Consider the following 18,522-nt stretch of genomic DNA (forward strand, 5'->3'; position numbering starts at 1 on the left):
ATGTACATTTGTATGATACCTTTGTTTAACTGATGAAAACATAAACTAGACACTTAGAGGATTGGAACTGATTTCAGCTGATGGACAGCTTTGCTAGGTTTTTATGCATTTGGAGAGCGAAATGTTGAGTGTTTACATTGATATCAAGCACTCCTGTATAGAGGATCCCCTGAACATAATGGAGAATGGAAATGAAAATGTTTTCCTTTTTTTAAAAAAAAGAAAGAGGGTTATAAGAGAACACTGATGTTTGAACTGAGGACTACTTAAACTGCAGTCAAGCACTCTACCACTGAGCAATAGCCCCATGACACTAAGGGTACGGAATCGTGATCTCCAGGACTTTGAAGGACAAACCCTGATTCATCGAGCTCCTTTGCCATTCCCAGACCACAGGTGGTTTTAAAAATGGGGTTTGATTAAACTTCTTAAATGTGGCAAACACCACAGCTTGCACACCCACCGATATAGCTTCTCCCAGTGACATAGCTGCCACCTCTTGGGAAGTGGATTAACTGCACGCACAGGAAAACTCTCTCCCATCAGCATAGAGCAGTGGTTCTCAAACTGTGAGTCAGGACCCCAAAGTGGGTCATAACTCTGTTTTAATGGGGTCGCCAGGGCTGGCATTAGACTTGTTGGTGCCTGGGGCTGAAACCAAAAGTCTGAGCCCCACCACCCAGCACTGAATCCCTCAAGCTCTGGTTTTGCCCTCCCCTAACTGGGGCAGGGCTCAGGCTTTGTCTCCTCTGCCTCTGCTCAGTGTGGAGGGGCTTGGTGCATCTTTCTAGGGTCATGTAGTAAGTTGTTGGGTTTTTTGGTAGAAAGGGGTTGTAGTGAAAGGTAGTTTGAGAAACCCTGGCATAGAGCCTCTGAGTATGTCTAGACTTGGCTCCCTGTGGCAGATCAGACACTGAAAGTACAGCCATGAAGACACCACACCCCAGCCTTGCCCAGCAGGCAAGAATCAAACCTCCACAGACAAATGCCTGTTGCTTTCTAACCCATCTCCCTAAGCCCTCAGCCACCACCACTTAACAAAGGGGCTTTTCTACACGATGGTTCTGGTCTCACTGAAGGGTCATTTCCAATTGTTTGCTCAGACCAGCATTAGGGGAAATGGTGCCCTGGGCAAAGCTTGTACTTTGGCACTTCCCCACTGCCCCTGGACGATCCCCCCTCCCCCTTTACCGCTAGCTCCTGCACTCCCAACACTTGCACCTCCTTCACCCCTAACTCCTGCCCCTCCTGTGCCCCCTTTGCCCTTAACTCCCTGGGCCACCAGCCATTGCACTTCTCCTGCAGCCCCTTCACATGGCTCCAGTGCTGGGGGCCCCGCACTTGTTCTCCCTTTCCCTGGGCTTTGGCATCACTAGCCCCTGATTAGCGAGTAGGGTTCAGTGGTCCCCAAAAAGTGGGGCGTGACTCCTAGGGGGACACAGAGGAACATTCATGGAGTCAATGAAATCAATTGAGCTTCTTCAGTCTCTCGCTGCAGATATTTCCCTTGTTTTTAAAGACAAAAATCCTGATCTTTCCAATGGGAGCTGCTGCTTCAATGTTCAGTTTGGGGAGGGATTTGGCTGCACTCAGAGATCTGCCCGCGGGTTACAATCTGCGATCCGAAGGGTCGATCGCAAACAGCGTTTAGATGGGAACGTTAGTGCCGCCCCCGTGTGGCCAAAGACTAGAACTGACCAGCAGAGTTTACAGCTGGAGCCTGGGACGCTCCTGCACAAACTGGGCACAAGGCCTCTCGCGTGGGATCCACGCTGTGCAGCAGGAGGCGGAGGGAAGCTGATTGTCAGGGCTCAGGGCAGCTCCCTGCCAGGCTGAGCCGGTGTCTGTGCTAAGCTCGGCATCAATCAGGTGATTCTGGGCAGTTCGGGGTCCCCGGGCTCCCACAGGAGGGTGAAGCAGGTCACCCCTGGAGCAGGTTAAAGCTGCAGGGTGACAGTGGGGTTGCTGCCCCTGTGAACAGCTGCTGTAGCACCGCCTGGGCAGGACAGGGAGAGCCAGTTATACCCCCCCCCAGCCTGTATCGGGGGATGGGAGCACTCACACCCTGGGGACCCACCCACCAGAGATCTACTGGGGGGGAGAGTGGCACCCACACACCCAGGATTCTGTATGGGAGGAGGCAGAGGTACCCGGACACCCGGACACCTGGGCGGGGAATGGGGGGGCACCAAAACATCGGGGATCTTACCTGGGAGGACAGCGGCGCCTGCAGCTCGACATGAGATGGGGGCGGGGGGAGCAGGAGCATTTCCCAGTTCCAGGCTGTCCCCGTCTGGCCAAGGCGCAGAGCTCACAAGCAGAGTTTAAAGCTCCAGCTGCCAAGCAATAAAAGCAGCCGGGTGCTGTGGCTGGCGCCTGTGATCCCAGCGCCTGGGGAGGCTGAGGCTGGCGGATCGCTTGAGCTCAGGAGTTCTGGGCTGCAGGGGGCTGTGCCGATCAGGTGTCCGCACTAAGTTCAGCATCAATATGGTGATCCTGGGGAAGCTTGGGGTCCCCAGGTTGCCTAAGAAGGGGTGAACCGGCCCAGGTTGGAAACAGAGCAGGTCAAAACTCCCGTGCTGACCAGTAGTGGGATCGCACCTGTGAATAGCCCCTGCAGCGTAGCCTGGGCAAGATAGTGAGACACGGTCTCTTTTTAGACACCCCTCCCCCGCAGAGCCTGGATGGGGGGATGGGAGCACCCACACGCTGGGGATTCTGACTTGCGGGGAGGGATGCCCCCCGTGCAACACAGATCTTGAAAAGAGGAACAGCGACACCCACACACCACAGAGCCTGGATGGGGGCAGGGGAACCACGCACGGGAGCTAGTTCATGGGATGGGGGACACACCCATATGCTCCATTGCACCATTCTTAATGAAAAGAACGGGGCCATCCACACAACACGGATCCTTAACGGGCGGGGGGACACCCACACACTCCACTATTAACCAGGAGGGACAGGGGCACCAGACACCCTCAGTAGCATGGAGAACACCCACAGCCACCGGATCCCTCATGGGTAAGACAGAGGGGATTTAATGGGGCCCAGCGCACCCACGCACCGGGGATTGTTAAGGGTTGGAAGGACAGGGACACCCACACACACTGAGATCACGTCCTTGGAGGAACGCAAACCCTCCACAGAAGGACCTGGTCTGTTCCATGATGGCAGCCCAGCCTGGGTGAGTCAAAGTCTCTTTTTATACAGGCACGTCCCAGAGATCCTGACTAGGGGAGAGAGACACCCACCCCCCAGAGATCCTTAATGGTCTAGGGTGCACCCACACACCAGGGATTCTTATGGGTGGGAGGAATGGAGACAGCCAGACACACTGAGATCACTTCCTCCAAGGAGCCTGGGCCAGACAGGGAGACACAGTCCCCCTTTACAGATCTGCCAGACAACCTTCCTCCCACTCCCTCCACACAATGTTCTTATTTGGAGGTGAAGCCAGGGAAACCACATGGAGGATTCTTATCTGGGGAACTGGGGGGACCCACTGACCACCAGAGATTCTTAAGGGCAGGAGGAACAGGGACTCCCACCTCTGCAGCATGGGGGTGGGTCGCCTGCTGGGATCATCTGGGCATATTTCACCGCGTCAGCTCCCTGCCATTGCCTTGGGGGCCCCTTGTTCGCTGCCTCTGGTACCCAGTTTAGCCTCCTTCCTGAGGGCTGAAACGCTTTGATCTGTCTAAGGTCTGTGGGATCAATACGTGTCATGGTGTAATTCTGTGTTATTCGGGGGTCAGACTAGCTGAGCTAATGACCCCTTCTGCCCTTAAACGCCATGAAAACATTTCCCTGGTTTCTCCTTGCGCCCATCAGACACCACGGTGAGGGGCTCAAGAGAAGATCCTGGACACAGCGCTCTGGCTCTTACTTTACTTGGGGACGTCAGCGCTTTCCTAGCAAAGCTGCTGCTAAAGCGCTGGATTTGGGGAATGGTTCGGCTCCGATTCAGAGATCTGCCTGCGGGGTGTGAACCTGCCACGAGGAGCGGGAAACGCAACCAGCAACGGGAGGCGTTGGCTGAGCTCCAGGCTGCCCCCGTGTGGCCAAAGCTTAGAACTGAGCAGCGGAGTTTAAATCTGGCACTGGGAGGGACCTGAATATGCAGGACACCAAGGCTCCTGCGTGTAACGCTTGTTAGGTGGGCAGCTGAGTGTAGCTGATTGCTGGAGTTCAGGGCTGCACCCTGGGGTGCTGAGCAGGTGTCTGTGCTCAGGTTGGCCTCACTATGACGGTTTCTGGGAAGTTTGTGGTCTCCAGTCTCCCTAAAGAGAGGGGAGCCAGTCCAGAAAAGGAGGCTTTCAAAACTCTGGTGCCAATGGACAGTGGGACTGCCCCTGTGAAGAGCCGCTGCAGCCCCGCCGGGGAGAGCCGGTCTCTCTTTATGCAGCCCCCCGCCCCCACTCACCCATTCCTCAGGACGAGGGTTGTGCTCAAAGATCTGTGCCCCGTGTTTTCAGCTCCATGTGAAGTGCACAGTGCAAATAACCCTCAGCGCATCAGCTGAGCTCCAGGCTCCACTTCCCCCCATAGGCCGGCTAGCTCAGCTGGTTAGAGCGTGGTGTTACTAACGCCAAGCTCATGGGTTCAAGCCTCATGCTGGTCCCTCCTAGAGGGAGAGGGTGGTTTTTGCTCTTTTGGTTGACTGGTAGGGGTGGCAGAGGCCAAAACCAGGTGGGCCGGGAGCGGCAAGAGCCCTGCTGGGTGCAGGCGCCGGGCAGGACGAGGCTCCCGACACCTCCTGGGTCTCCCCTCCCTGGGCTCCTCGCTTCACCTGTTGCCTGAAAGGAACTTGGGCCTGGGGAGGAGACAGGTGAGCCCGGCCGGCTGCCTTCCAGGCTCATAGGAGGCCAGGCTTGAGCTGCCCACCTGCGAAGCCAAAATCGCAGGCCTGCCGGTTCGCCCCCATTGTCCACAGAGGGTTGACCTGATGGCCCGAATTCTTGCCGGCCGCCAGCTCCACCCAAATGTACCCGACACTGGATCACGCTCCCCAGCCCAAGCCACAGAGGAAGGCTTAATACTCGGCACCCCAACCTAGGGGAGAGGCTTCACACTCCGCCGGCGCAGGGTGACCTTTGGGACTTCCCTGGACACCATCCTCCTACCGCCCACAGCCAGACCCCCCAAGCCCACACTCGAGCCCACACCTCAGACAGGAAGGAGCAGGAGGACCACTCCGCCCAGGGGCACCACCACTCGAAGTCAGCTTCACTTGCTTTCTCTTCTACCCCTTTCCTCCCAAGTTATGCGCGCCTCACGGGAGCTGGCCCTGGGAAGACGCAGGCACGGCACTCTGACTGGCGGAATGGAAAGCTGCCCAAATTGAGATGCTGTGGAAAGCTACAGCCCCATCGCTACTCTTACTATGCACACTTCTTGCAACAGCTGATGAACCTCCAAGTGCTAACTCTGAACAAATGTTAGTAACTCTGAACAGATCTCTCAACTAACTAGGGCTAACCTTATGGACGGCTTTGGACTCTGTATTCAATAGGAGGCCTGTGCAGAAAGTACCCTGTGTTGCTTAGCAGATGGATTACTGCCTATGATGAACTTTTACATTCCTCGGTATTTCTAGACACCATGCCACTTTTAATCCTGTTCCTCTTTTGTCATTTTGTTCTGTCTCCCCATATTTGTGCCTGCATCAATGCCTATCACTTCCTTTCCTTTACCATGTTTCAGGTAAACAGGTAATCATCAAGTGATCCATCCCCTGTTGCCCATTCCCAGATTCTGGCAATCAGAGGCTAGGGACACCCAGAACATGGTTTTGCATCTCTGCTCATCCTGGTTAATAGCCGTTGATGGACTTATCCTACATGAACTTATTTAGTTCTTTTTTGAACCCTGTTATAGCCTTGGCCTTTACAACATCCTCTGACAAAGAGTTCCACAGGTTCACATTGTGTGAAGAAATACTTCCTTTTGCTTTGTTTAAACTAGCAAAAAAGTTATAGGCTCAGGGATATTAATTCTGCAAGTTCTCTCCACTTTCCACTTTTTCTTCTTTTCTCCACCCTCTCCCCCGTTTCGAGTAGCCCCTATTTCTACCCCTAATGCTCTGCCAGTTCGTTGGTATGCAACTTTCTCGGAGCCTCTCTGAGCCCTTAGTACAGTGCATAAGGTGGAAGTTGGGGAGGAGAAAATGGGACCCACAGAACCCCTGGCAGGTAAGGGGACTGGGAGAGCTTGACTTGGGAAGGCGGGAGGAATGGGGGAGAAGAGGCAAATAGGGGTGCACACAGTCTCTACAGTGGTGGAGAGAATGGGGGCCCTGAAATGAAGCGAGGGGATAAGTGGAGGTACACAGGACCCCTAGTCCTATGGAGATTGGAAGACCCTGGCATGGGGGGAAGGGAGCGTACACAAAGACCCCGGCATGGGGGAATAGAGAGAACACAGAGTCCCTGCCATGGGGAAGTGGGAATGCGGGGGTGAACAGAGCCTTTCGTGTGGGAAGAAGTGTGGGGAACTTGGTATGGGGAGAATAAGGGTGCAGAGATTCTCTGGTAAGGTCTGAGATTGGGGGAATTTCAGGGAGTCCCTAAAAAGAGTGGGATGGGAGAGGGCACATAGGGAGCTTGTGGGAGGGAACTGAGGGGTGCTGGGAGCCTCTGGGGCGGGCAATAAAAGCGACCTGTACAAACTACAAAGTGTGCTCCCCCCACTGCTGTGAAGAATGTGGCCATCTGCTGACAAAAAGGCTGTTTGCAAAAGGTACGATCCATTTTCTTTCGTGACCACTTGTTTTAAAAAATGAGTCATTACGACGTTAATCAGGGTAGCTGGGGACTGGCAGTAGGGAGGGTGTCTTTGCAGGAGAAATGGCCAGGGCTTAGCTAGTGCTTTCGAAAGGGATTGTCGGAAAATGATTTTTACAATATCAGAGGGGTAGCCATGTTAGTTTGGATCTGTAAAAGCAACAAAGAGTCCTGTGGCACCTTATAGACTAACAGATGTTTTGGAGCATGAGCTTTCGTGGGTGAAGTGCTCCAAAACATCTGTTAGTCTATAAGGTGCCACAGGACTCCTTGCTGATTTTTACTATGTTTTCTTCCAATCAGGCACCGAATAGGCGGGATTGCTTTAATGCAGCTGCTGTCTGGCGCTGATGCCCGTTGCTTCTTCCCGCTGGAGAAGCAGGAGGGAGACAGCATAGACTGGGGGGGTTGTATTTAATGAATGAATGAAAAAGCTTTAAAATATTACTATTTAAATTATGCTTTGGGAAGTTTATAACAGCTGGTTTTGTTTCTAAATCTATAGAATACTTCGTTTTTCAATGCGTTGTTGTGAGGGGTTTGTTCACCCAGCCTTTCTTTTATTTGTTTGTGGTGTGGGATTTTGAAAACCAGTTTAGAAATCAGTGGGAATTGAGTGTCCAGATCACTTGTATGGCTCTGAAAATTCTCCTAAAAGCAGCTTTAAGTCTTTGCCTTTTCCGCTTTTCAGGAGAAAGAGACTGTAGTTAAATACCTGTTACACCTCTACGGATTGTTACCGTGTTATATCCTTGGGGGCAGCCGGTTTAGGAAGAAATCACTTGAGGCCAGAGAGCAGACAGCTAACAAAACTACCATTTTATTTACAAAAGCAACAAAGAATCCTGTGGCACCTTATAGACTAACAGATGTCTTTGTTGCCACAGGATTCTTTGTTGCTTTTACAGATCCAGACTAACACGGCTACCCCTCTGATATTTTATTTACAGACAGAGAGCTCACCAAACAGGCTGAGCTATCCCCTAATAATCTAACTCAGTTGCCATAGCAACAAAAACCATGACAACCAAATACACAACAACCGAACACTCTCCAGGGAGGCAAACGTGTACAGTACCTGACTCCGATGCCAGATCTCTCTAGCTTTCATTCAGGACTATTTGGCTAGGCTCACTAACAGTTATTGATATTTAGATCGCTATGAATTATGGGTACTGCTGTTTCAAGGGGGGAATCGTGGCGATATACTTGCAAAACTCGAGACTTGCTGTCTCCTGGATACACCGTGCCCGGCGCTGAGGAATTGTGCTGAGAGCAGCAATTGAACCAAATCCCGCTGCTCGGCCTCCGCTTTGCAGCATTTAAACGGTTGAGGTTGCACTAGTAGGATGTAGGGGCGCCGAGTTTCCACTATGCTGGGGGGCTGCCCCCCCTCCCGGCACCTCCCAGGCCCCGCCCCCCCCCTTTCCCCAAGGCCCCACTCCCGCATTCAACTCCTCTCCCTCCCTCCCCGTCAGCGGGCAGGAGGCGCTGGGGGAGGGCGAGGAGGTGACGGGAGCGGGGGCTGCTGCTGGGCACTAATGACCCATCTGGTTTTCCCCGGGATGCTCCAGTCTCGAAGCAGCCAGAGGCGGCGCCTGCCCCTGGTCACGTGACACGCGAAGTCTCTAGTGCCGGGAACCGGAGAGAACCAGCTGCAGCCCCGGGCGGGCAGAGCTCTGCCGGGCCGGGCTCCGCCTGCGGGGAAACGGGCGCGGCACCGGCACGTGGCAGAGCAGAGCCTGTGAGAGGCGGGGCAGGTTCAGGGAGTAACAGCAAGAGGGTTTGATTGGTCGGTAGGAGCTCCGCATGCTAATCAGGAGGCGTGTTTCTGTAAATAGCGACATAAACCTCTTCTAATGGCCAGGGGGCTAAAGCTGCCTCGAGTGTGCTTCATGACATGGGGACCTGGCTTTAGATTTGTGTCCTTTAGTTCGCGGGGGGTGAAACCCGCTGTATGAAAACACTCACCGTGGGGCTTAAACGTCTGCGCATTAGCCTGGGTGTGTAGCCGAGGGGCTTATTATTGAAATTGTTTTTTCTGGAATCATTTCTAAAATTTGTAATAAAACAAGTGCGATTGAAAGTATCTGTGTTGGTATCCATGAAAAGTTACAGTGTTTTTTCTGAGCGTGCAGTAAGGGAACAGTGTTGTTTTAATTCAGTTGCTGTCTGCTATTGATGACTGTTCCTGTCTCCCTGTTTGGGGAACAAGGAGAGGGACTGAGTGGTTAGGCCTTGCAAAGCAAATTTAAGAATGTGGTTTTAGATTTTTCTGTTACCTTAATCTGTTTATAGTATTTGCTGACATTCTAGTTCAGGGGGAGGAATAGCTCAGTGGCTTCAGCATTGGCCTATTAAACCCAGGGGTTGTGAGTTCAGTCCTTGAGGGGGCCACCTAGGGATCTGGGGCAAAAATTGGCCCTGCTAGTGAAGGCAGGGGGCTGGACTCAATGACCTTGCAAGGTCCCTTCCAGTTCTAGGCAATTGGTATATCTCCAATTATTGTTAGTCTGTTTAATGGCAAAACTTAATCTGTTTTGATAAGATTTGGAAGAGAAGTAAATCTAGTGTGAAAATGGTGTTTTAAAGGTTTTTAGTTCAGTACTTACTGAAAAAGTTTTAAAGTTCCTTTATGCTGCTATATCTTTTTCTCTTTTAATCTATGTCAGAATTTAGGTAGGGTCCTGTGTCTGCACGTTCTCTTCCTTTTCCATTTTCTTCTCTGCTTCTCTTTTCTTCCCTTCCTATTTTTCTGGAAGCCCCTATTTTTACTCGTATTGCTCTGGCAGGGGGTACAGTTTTCTCTTGGCCCCAAGCCCATGAGACAATCCACACAGGATCTGAGAGTTGCTGTCTCCTGGCCGTATAGTGAGTAGAGGGTGGAGTGGGGAGAAAAGCGGCTCACACAGAGCCCCTGCCATTGGGGAGAATGGAGGACCTTGCTATGGGTGGAATCAAACACACAGAACCCCTGCCATGGAGAAAGACTGGGGAACCCTGCAATGGGTGGAGGAGACAATGAAGGGCATGGGGGGGAGAGGTTTACATGAGGGATTTGCATCTGTCAATATCTCCCATGCCCCACTGGGTGTTTTCCTTCCCATCTTATTTCTTCTCTTTTCTGTTATTCTTTTTTTCTGTTTGAGGTAAATTAAAAATCCACACCCCTGAGAGACGTAGCTGAGCTGACCTAAACCCTCCTACAGTAACTCCTCACTTAAAGTCGTCCTGGTTAACGTTTCGTTATGTTGCTGATCAATTAGGGAAAATGCTTATTTAAAGTTGTGTAATGCTCCCTTCTAATGTTGTTTGGCAGCCGCCTGCTTTGTTTCCTGCTTGCAGGAAGAGCAGCCCGTTGCAGTTAGCTGGTGGGGGCTTGGAACCAAGATGGACCGGCAGCCCCCTATCAGCTCCCCACTCCCCTAAGTTCCCTGTGCAGCAGCTGCCTGTTGACAATGACAGTTATCTTACGAACCAAGATACATAGAACATAGGCCGGGTGGGGAGAAGTCTATGTAACTCTATGTAAATCTATGTAACTCTAAGTGCTTCAGAATTGATTCCTTGAGGACCTGCTCCATGATTTTTCCAGGGACTGAGGTGAGGCTGACTGGCCTGTAGTTCCCCGGATCCTCCTTCTTTCTTCTCTCTTTTAAAGATGGGCACTACATTAGCCTTTTCCCAGTCATTTGGGACCTCCCCAATGGCCATGAATTTTCAAAGATAATGGCCAGTGGCTCTGCAATCACCCCCGCTAACTCCTTTAGCACCCTCGGATGCAGCGCATCCAGTCCCATGGATTTGTGCTCATCCAGCTTTTCTAAATAGTCCCGAAGCACTTCTTTCTCCACAGAGGGCTGGTCACCTCCTCTCCATGCTGTGCTGCCCAGTGCAGCAGTCTGGGAGCTGATTTTGTTCGTGAAGACGGGGAGGGGGGGAAGCATTGAGTACATTAACTTTTTCCACATCCTCTGTCACTAGGTCGCCTCCCTCATTCTGTAAGGGGCCCACACTTTCCTTGACTTTCTTCTTGTTGCTAACATCCCTGAAGAAACCCTTCTTGTTGTTACTCTTCACATCTCTTGCTAGCTGCAACTCCAAGCGTGAGTTGCCCTTCCTGATTTCACGCCTGCATGCCTGAGCAATATTTTTATACTCCTCCCTGGTCATTTGTCCAATCTTCCACTTCTTCAAAGGGTGCTGCCTGCCAGTGCACTCAGCCTCACTTGGCAGGTCACAAAAGGGATCGAGTGGCCGTCCAGTTTCTGGAGAGTGGCTGACAACGCCCGACCTTCTGCCCTGAGGAGAAACTGATGTGAGACAAGGCAGGGGATTTCATTCTTGTATTGGACCAACTTCCGGTGGGGAGAGAGCGAGAGAGAAGCGACACGCAAGCTGCGCTCTTTCCCCAGCAGCAGGTGGGCCACGTGGTCTCTCTGCTGGCCTGGCTGCCCGGGACGGGACCCGGATACCACTACAGGGCAGGCAAGAGCGGCGGCCCGGGCGGGCAGTGGGAGGGGCCCGAGCGGAGGGGCGGAGCCGCGGGAGCGGGTATGCAGATCTGTGTGCGAGCAGAGCATCGTGGGAGCGGACGCAGGCTGCCAGGCAGGGCCCGACTTTGGCACTGGGAGCTCGGCGTGGAGAAGGGAGGGGCTCCGGGGGACGCGTCGGGGCAGCTGTCGGCAGTGGGGGCCAGTGTGGGCGAGGCCGGCGGTCGGTCCGCCACGTGTGTGATAAGTGCGGGGCGAGTGAGGGCGGGCGGCGGCCGGGCAGCAGGAACTCATACTTACCGGGCAGGGGAGATACCATGATCATGAAGGTGGTTTTCCCAGGGTGAGGCTTATCCATTGCACTGCGGGTGTGCTGACCCCTGCGCTTTTCCCAAATGCGGGAAACTCGACTGCATAATTTGTGGTAGTGGGGAACAAGGAGGAATGACCCAAAAGTACGGGGCTTGTGGAAAAAAGCACTCCCAAAGGTACAGAAAAAAACCCTGCTTTCCTTAGAGTCTGCTTTGCAGTGCACTAAGCCTAAGCAGCCCATTTTTGGTTTTTTGTATATATATATACACACACACACAGTCTTTTGTCTGGTGAAAAAAATTTCCCTGGAACCTAACCCCCTCATTTACATTAATTCTTATGCAGAAATTGGATTCGTTTAACATCGTTTTGCTTAAAGTGGCATTTTTCAGGAACATAACTACAACGTTAAGTGAGGAGTTACTGTATAGACTGCTAGTTGTAAAAGCGAGAGGGGAGAGCACAGACTGAGTGGTTAGGTTTTGTATACTGAATAAAAGAAGGAGTTTTTCAGTGTACCAGAAATCTAGTTATGAGGAAGGTTAGATATAATAGCTTTATTTAGAAACTTGCATAACGCTTAGGTGCAGATAGTCTGGTTTTCTTTTTGCTGGGATGGGTTTTGAGTAAATCATGAGTCTGCTTGGTTTCTTTCATAATCTGAAGTGGATTGAGCCTCTAAATCCTTCTACTCCTCCCCCTTCCTCCCCAAATGTGAAGGGGAACAGCCTCAACCTTTTGTCTTATTCTGCTTTGTAGCAGAAAGATGCTCTATGTAAATAGTCATGATCCATTTAGGTTAATTCTTATGCTGAATGGCAGGTAGGAGAGGGTATAAATCATTGGAGACTCTTGTGCCACTCCCTGTGTGGCCTGTGTTTTTCTTTGTTTTAAAATGAGACTGTCTAGTTTTTATGTAAATATATTTGGGTGGTTTCACTCATATTTATATTGCTATGAATTTCATGTGCTCTTGTCTCACAGCAGACAGGGGGGAAAAGCCTATGGCAATGGACTTTGCAAAATTATAGACTAGTGATTCTCAACCTGTGGCCCAATCAATAGCTGCAGCCGATGTGGCATCCTCAGGGCCATACAGGTAGTATATAGTGTGTGGATTCTGCTCACGTAACACAGAGAAAGTTGCCTATGCAGCTCACAATAGTAAATAGGGTCAGATCAGAAGATATCTTCTTTCCAAGTGGGAATTGTGCAGGGACGAACAACAGACCTAGTGCAGCTGTGTTGCCACTGTCTACTAGCACTGAAATGGTTCAGAATGCCTTGGGTCAAGTGGCACCAGTTATAAAAGTAAGGGTGATTTAGTGCTGTGGTTCTCAAACAGGGGTATCCAATGGTCTTCCAGGAGGTACATCAACTCATCTAGATATTTGCCTAGTTTTACAACAGGCTACATAAAAAGCACTAGCAAATTTGTAACAAATTAAAATTCATACATTGATTTGTTTATACTGTTCTCTGTACTATACACTGAAATGTAAGTACAATACTTATATTCAAGTGATTTATTTTTATAAATATTGCATCTGATTTTGTAAGCAAGTAGTTTTTAAGTGAGGCAAAACTTGGGGGTATGCAAGAGAAATCAGACTCCTGAAAGGGGTACAGGTGTCTCTAAAGGTTGAGACCCACTGATTTAGTGCAGGTACCACCGGTAACATAGAACCCTGCAAAAACTTTTAGTGCAGATGAATTTGAGAGCAAGCTGGAGAGAAACAGCTGCGGAGCATGCTAGAAAGGGCTGACCTGTCCCGATTGTCTGTGCCTGACAAGCTGTCATGTGGTACGGAAGATCCTGTGAGAGGTAGGGCAAAGCAAGAGGGTTTGATTAGTTGCTAGGAGCTCCACATGCTAATCAGGAGGTGTGTTTCTGTAAATAGCGACATAAACATCTTCTAATGGCCAGTCTTCTAACAGGGCCGGCTCTAGCTTTTCTGCCGCCCCAGGCAGAAAAGAAGAGCACCGCCCCCCCCAAGCATCGCCGACAGCAGCCCGAGCCCCCGCCCCCCGAGCAGCGCAGCGCCGCCCTAGCCCCCCCCAGGGAGGCGGCCCGCCGCTGGCTACCGGTTCGTCTGGAGGGTGGGGGGTGGCCGCTGCCCGGAGCGGCCCCTCCTCTGCAGCTGGGGCAGGGCCGCGCTACCAGCTCCGCCTGGGGGGAGGGGGGGGTTGCTTACCTTGGAAAGGCGGGAGCCGGTAGCGCAGCCCTGCCCGGGGGCTGCAGAGGAGGGGCCGCTTCTCCTCCGCTTGTCCCCGCCGGTGCACTCCGAGAAGCGGCCCCTCCTCTGCAGCCGGGGCAGGGCCGCGCTACCAGCTCCACCGGGGGGAGGGGGGTTGCTTACCTTGGAAAGGCAAGAGCCGGTAGCGCAGCCCTGCCCGGGCTGCAGAGGAGGGGCCGCTTCTCCGAGTGCACCGGCGGGGACAAGCGGAGGAGAAGCGGCCCCTCCTCTGCAGCCCGGGCAGGGCTGCACTACCGGCTCCCGCCTTTTCGCGGTAAGCAACCCCCTCCCCTCCCCTCCCCTCCCCACCCCACCCCACCCCACCCCAGGCGGAGCTGGTAGCGCGGCCCTTCCCTGGCTGCAGAGGAGGGGCCGCTTCTTGGTGTGCACCCGCGGGGACAAGCCGAGGAGCGGCCTGTCCTCTGCAGCCGGGGAAGAGCTCCCGCCGCTCTTCCGGTAAGCGGGCACATACACGCCCATCATTTCGCCGCCCCCTAAATTTTGCCGTCCTAGGCACCTGCTTGTTTAGCTGGTGCCTAGAGCCGCCCCTGTCTTCTAAAGCTGTCTCAATTGTGCTTTAATGAAATGGGAACCTGGTTTTAGATTTTTGTTCTTTAATTCGCTGGGGGTGAAACCCCTTGTATGAAAACATTCACCATGGGAAGAAAGCTTGCGCACATTAGCCTGGGTGTGTAGCCGAGCACAGCTTTATAAGACTATACTTTCAGGGATCATTTCTATAGTTTGTAACTAGAGAATTGTGGTTGAAAGTGTCTGACCTTGCTAACCACGCTGAAGAGTTAAAGTGTTCTTTTCTGAGCATGAAGTGAGTAGACAGTGTTGCTTTAATGCACCTGCTGTCTGCTATTGATGATTGTTCTTGCTTTCCTTTTGGGAAGCTGAGAAAAAGAGAATACAGACTGAGTGATTAGTTCTTATAAAACAAATTTAAAAATAAATGTTTTGGTTTTCTTTTGTGTTATCTGAGCTTGTTTAAAGCTTTTGTTTAGTGGCAAGTCTTAATTTCTTTTGGTAGAATTTGGAAGAAAAGTAAAGGTAGTGTAAAAACTGGTGTTTTAAAGGTTTCTAAATCAGTTCTTACTGAAAGTTTTTTAAATTTTCTTTATGCTGCTCTCTGTCTTTTTTTTTCTTGTAATCTATTTCAGAATTTAGGTAGGGTTCTGTGTCTGCATGTTCTCTTCCTTTTCCACTTGCTTCTCCGCTTCTCTCTTCTTCCCTTCCCATTTTTTGGGAAGCCCCTATTTTTACTTCTGCTCTGGCAGGGGGTACGCAGTTTGCTCTTGGCCCCAAGCCCATCAGACAATCCACACAGGATCTGAGAGTTGCTGTCTCTTGGCTGTATAGTGGGTAGAGGGTTCTAAAGCTGTCTCAGGGTATGTCTACACTACGGGATTATTCCGATTTTACAGAAACCGGTTTTTGGAAACAGATTATATAAAGTCAAGTGAACGCAGCCACACTAAGCACATTAATTTGGCGGTGTGCGCCCATGTACTGAGACTAGTATCGATTTTCAGAGCGTTGCACTGTGGGTAGCTATCCCATAGCTATCCCATAGTTCCTGCAGTCTCCCCCACCCATTGGAATTCTGGGTTGAGATACCAGTGCATGATGGGGCAAAACCAGTGTCGTGGGCGATTCTGAGTAAATGTCGTCAGTCAATCCTCCCTCCATGAAATCAACGGGAGATAATAATTTCACGCCCTTTTCCCTGGATTGCCCGGGCAGACGCCATAGCATGGCAACCATGGAGCCAGTTCAGCCTTTTTTTCACCGTCACTGTATGTCTACTGGATGGTGCTGACAGACGCGGTACTGCAGTGCTACACAGCAGCATCCCCTTGCCTTTTGCAAGTTAGCAAAGATGGTTGTTAGCCATACTGTAATGTCTGCTGCTTTGCTAATTGACAATGATAGTTGCAAATTATACTGTACCATTTGCTGCTGTCATGCGTGCTCTCGGCTACCTGTAGTGAGATTGACTGGGGGCGTATGGACAAAAATAGGAATGCTTTCCTAGATCATTCTCTTCTTTAAGTTTTGTCTAATGGAGAGGCAGTCCTGGCTAAACTATCAGGCAAGCCTACTAAAGAACTAGAGAAGCAAATGGCTGCTCCAGGTCAGAGCCCCAGACATCTGGCAGAAATGCTGAGCTGCATGTCATTCTAGGGGGTGCCCCTGCAACAACACCACCCATTGCTTCCCTCCTCCCCCATCTCTCCTGGGCTACTGTGGCAGTTATCCCCCCATTTGTGTGATGAAGTAATAAATAGTACATGAATTTGAAACAACACTGACTTTATTGCCTCTGCAAGTAGAGCTCAAAGTGGGAGGGGCAGGCAGCCTCCAGCTGCTATGATATTCCAGGCAGGACTGAATCTCCATTAGACAAAGCTTAAAGAAGAGAATGACCTGGGAGTCATTCCCATTTTTGCCCAGGCACCCCTGGCCGACCTCACTAAGGCCAACCAGGAGCACTCACAGGACGACGATGACAGATATCAGTCCTCCCATACCATCTGCCCTCAGGAAGGGAAAGAAAGGGGATGCTGCTGTGTAGCACTGCTGCACCGCGTCTGCCAGCAGCATCCAGTAGACATACGGTGATATTGAAGAAAGGCGAGAAACAATTTTTTTCCGTTTGCTTTTGGGGGGGTGAACATATACCCTGAACCACCCGTGACAATATTTTTGACCCTTCAGGCTTTGGGAACTCACCCAAGAATTTTCTTGACTAGCTTCACCTCTGCACCAACTTGCACTTTTCCTATGTGAGCCTGGCTAGCTCAGTTGGTAGAAGCAGCAAAGAGTCTTGTGGCACCTTATAGACTAACAGATGTTTTCATATAAACTTATAGTGTTGACTGGGCCAGAGAGAGCAGCAGGTTTCCCCTAGTGTTTCTTGCTCTTGTTTTCTTGACTAGTTTCTCCTCTGCACCAACTTACTCCTGTGTTTCATGAGCCTGACTAGCTTAGTGGGTAAAGCATCAGACTTTTAATCTGAGGATCCACAGTTCAAATCTGTGGTCAGGTGATAAACTACTCATGAAGATCTTAAACTATCTTTCTCATGTCCTCTTTGATGTTACTTTTTCTCTGCAGGATTTTCCCTTTCCTCAGAAGGGCCTTTTTGTGTGTGGGTTTGAAGGGGCAACTTCCTGACAGCCCCTCTGTCCTTGCAGACTGGAGGAATAAAGGCCTCTGGGCATAGAGCATGTTCCTCCCCTGCACGCACGCACGCGCGCACGCACACACACACACACACAGAATATCCCTAAGGAATTAGAATCACCTGCTGCCTTCCCCGTCCTGCTGGATCCCCAAATGAAGATGCTCTTCAGCCTAAACCCATGTCCCCTCTTTTCCCAGTGCCCCTCAGACCCAACCCTCAGTCCCTCCTGTGCTCACTGCTCCTCACTCCCAACCAGAGCCTGCTCCTCTTCACCCTTCTCCTCTGTCCCAACCCACAGCCCCCTCCTATTCCCAGTACCCCTCAATCCCAACCCACAGCCCCCTCCTCCTCACGCTGCTCCTCAATCCCAACCCACAGCTCCCTCCTTCCCTCCAGCAGCAGGTGCTTCAGACCCCCTCAGGAAGATTTTCTTGTAAGGTTTCGTGTATGAGTCTTCATGTGGATTTTACAGTGTGTTGGAAATAGGTTGGGTTGCTTGCTGAAATGATCACTTTTGGCTGGTGCTGGATTCCCAGTCTCCATGTTATAGGGGCAGGAGAAATAAAGGGTTGTTATCCTTGTTGTGTTAATCGAGGGCAGCACAACTGTGCTTGGCAGACCCCGACTGAAGGACTCACCCTCAATTCAATAGCACTTGCTAGGCAGGGGACACCAGTTCCAAAGCCAAGTGGGCCAGGGTCTGGCTGTCAATACTAAAATTTAGGTGTTAGGCCAATGTTAGGACAGGGTGGCTATGGTGGGATGAGTGAGTCCCTAAACAGCATAGTGAGTACGGTGCCTTCTTATTTCCCCCTTTTCCACCCAGGCTGGCAGGTGAACTGGACAGAGACACCTCTGGGCTTACACTGACTAAGGACAATAGCTGTGAGTGGGGTGCAGAGAGAGGATGGCTCATGTTAAAGGACTTTTGGTTGCCGGACTTACGAACTGTAGGGAGAAGGACACTGCCCAGCTTATTTGGGGGTGGGACTTTCCCTCGTGGTTTACGTTTATGTGTTGGGGCTGCTGACATGACTTCTGCTAACCCTGGGCTTACATTGCAGTGTAGACATACCCTGAGAGGGCATCTATACTGTGAGAAAATCCCTGTGGCCCGGCTGGCCTGCATGATCTGATTTGGGCTCCTGGGGCTCAGACTGGAGCCCAGGCTCGGAGACCCTCACCCCTCGTGGGGTATCGGAGGTTGGTCTCAAGCCCAAGTGTCTACACTGTAATTTTATAACCCTGCAGCACCAGCCCCACAAGCCTGAATCAACTGACCCAGGGTTTGAGAATAGTGACTTGGGTGTGTTAATGGCAGTGTAGACATAATGCTAGGCTATGTCCACACTGCAATGAAACACCCATGGCTGTCCCGTGCCAGTGCAGGCTCCCAGGCTAGGGCCGTGGGGTGGTAAATTTGCACCGTAGACATCTCGGCTCAAGCTCAATACCGGGCTCTGGGAGCCCTCAAGGTTGGGAGGGAGTTTAGCAAGCAAACA

At 51.4% G+C, this 18,522-nt stretch overlaps 3 non-coding genes and 2 pseudogenes across 3 annotated transcripts; all 5 read left to right on the forward strand.

The window, feature by feature from the left end:
* Positions 1-4,550: 4,550 nt before the first annotated feature.
* Positions 4,551-4,624, forward strand: TRNAS-ACU. The gene has a single exon. It is a non-coding gene; the product is annotated as a tRNA-Ser (tRNA).
* A 2,364-nt stretch (positions 4,625-6,988) lies between these two features.
* LOC123360612 lies at positions 6,989-7,193 on the forward strand (annotated as a pseudogene).
* Positions 7,194-8,813: 1,620 nt separating this feature from the next.
* On the forward strand, positions 8,814-9,017 carry LOC123360609 (annotated as a pseudogene).
* Positions 9,018-11,570: 2,553 nt separating this feature from the next.
* On the forward strand, positions 11,571-11,732 carry LOC123360608. Its single transcript, XR_006576041.1, has one exon. It is a non-coding gene; the product is annotated as a U1 spliceosomal RNA (small nuclear RNA).
* Positions 11,733-14,539: 2,807 nt separating this feature from the next.
* On the forward strand, positions 14,540-14,756 carry LOC123360620. Its single transcript, XR_006576048.1, has one exon. It is a non-coding gene; the product is annotated as a small nucleolar RNA U3 (small nucleolar RNA).
* Positions 14,757-18,522: the final 3,766 nt, after the last annotated feature.

The sequence above is a fragment of the Mauremys mutica genome, unplaced genomic scaffold (genome assembly GCF_020497125.1).
Source record: "Mauremys mutica isolate MM-2020 ecotype Southern unplaced genomic scaffold, ASM2049712v1 Super-Scaffold_100290, whole genome shotgun sequence".
NCBI classification, from domain to species: domain Eukaryota; kingdom Metazoa; phylum Chordata; order Testudines; family Geoemydidae; genus Mauremys; species Mauremys mutica.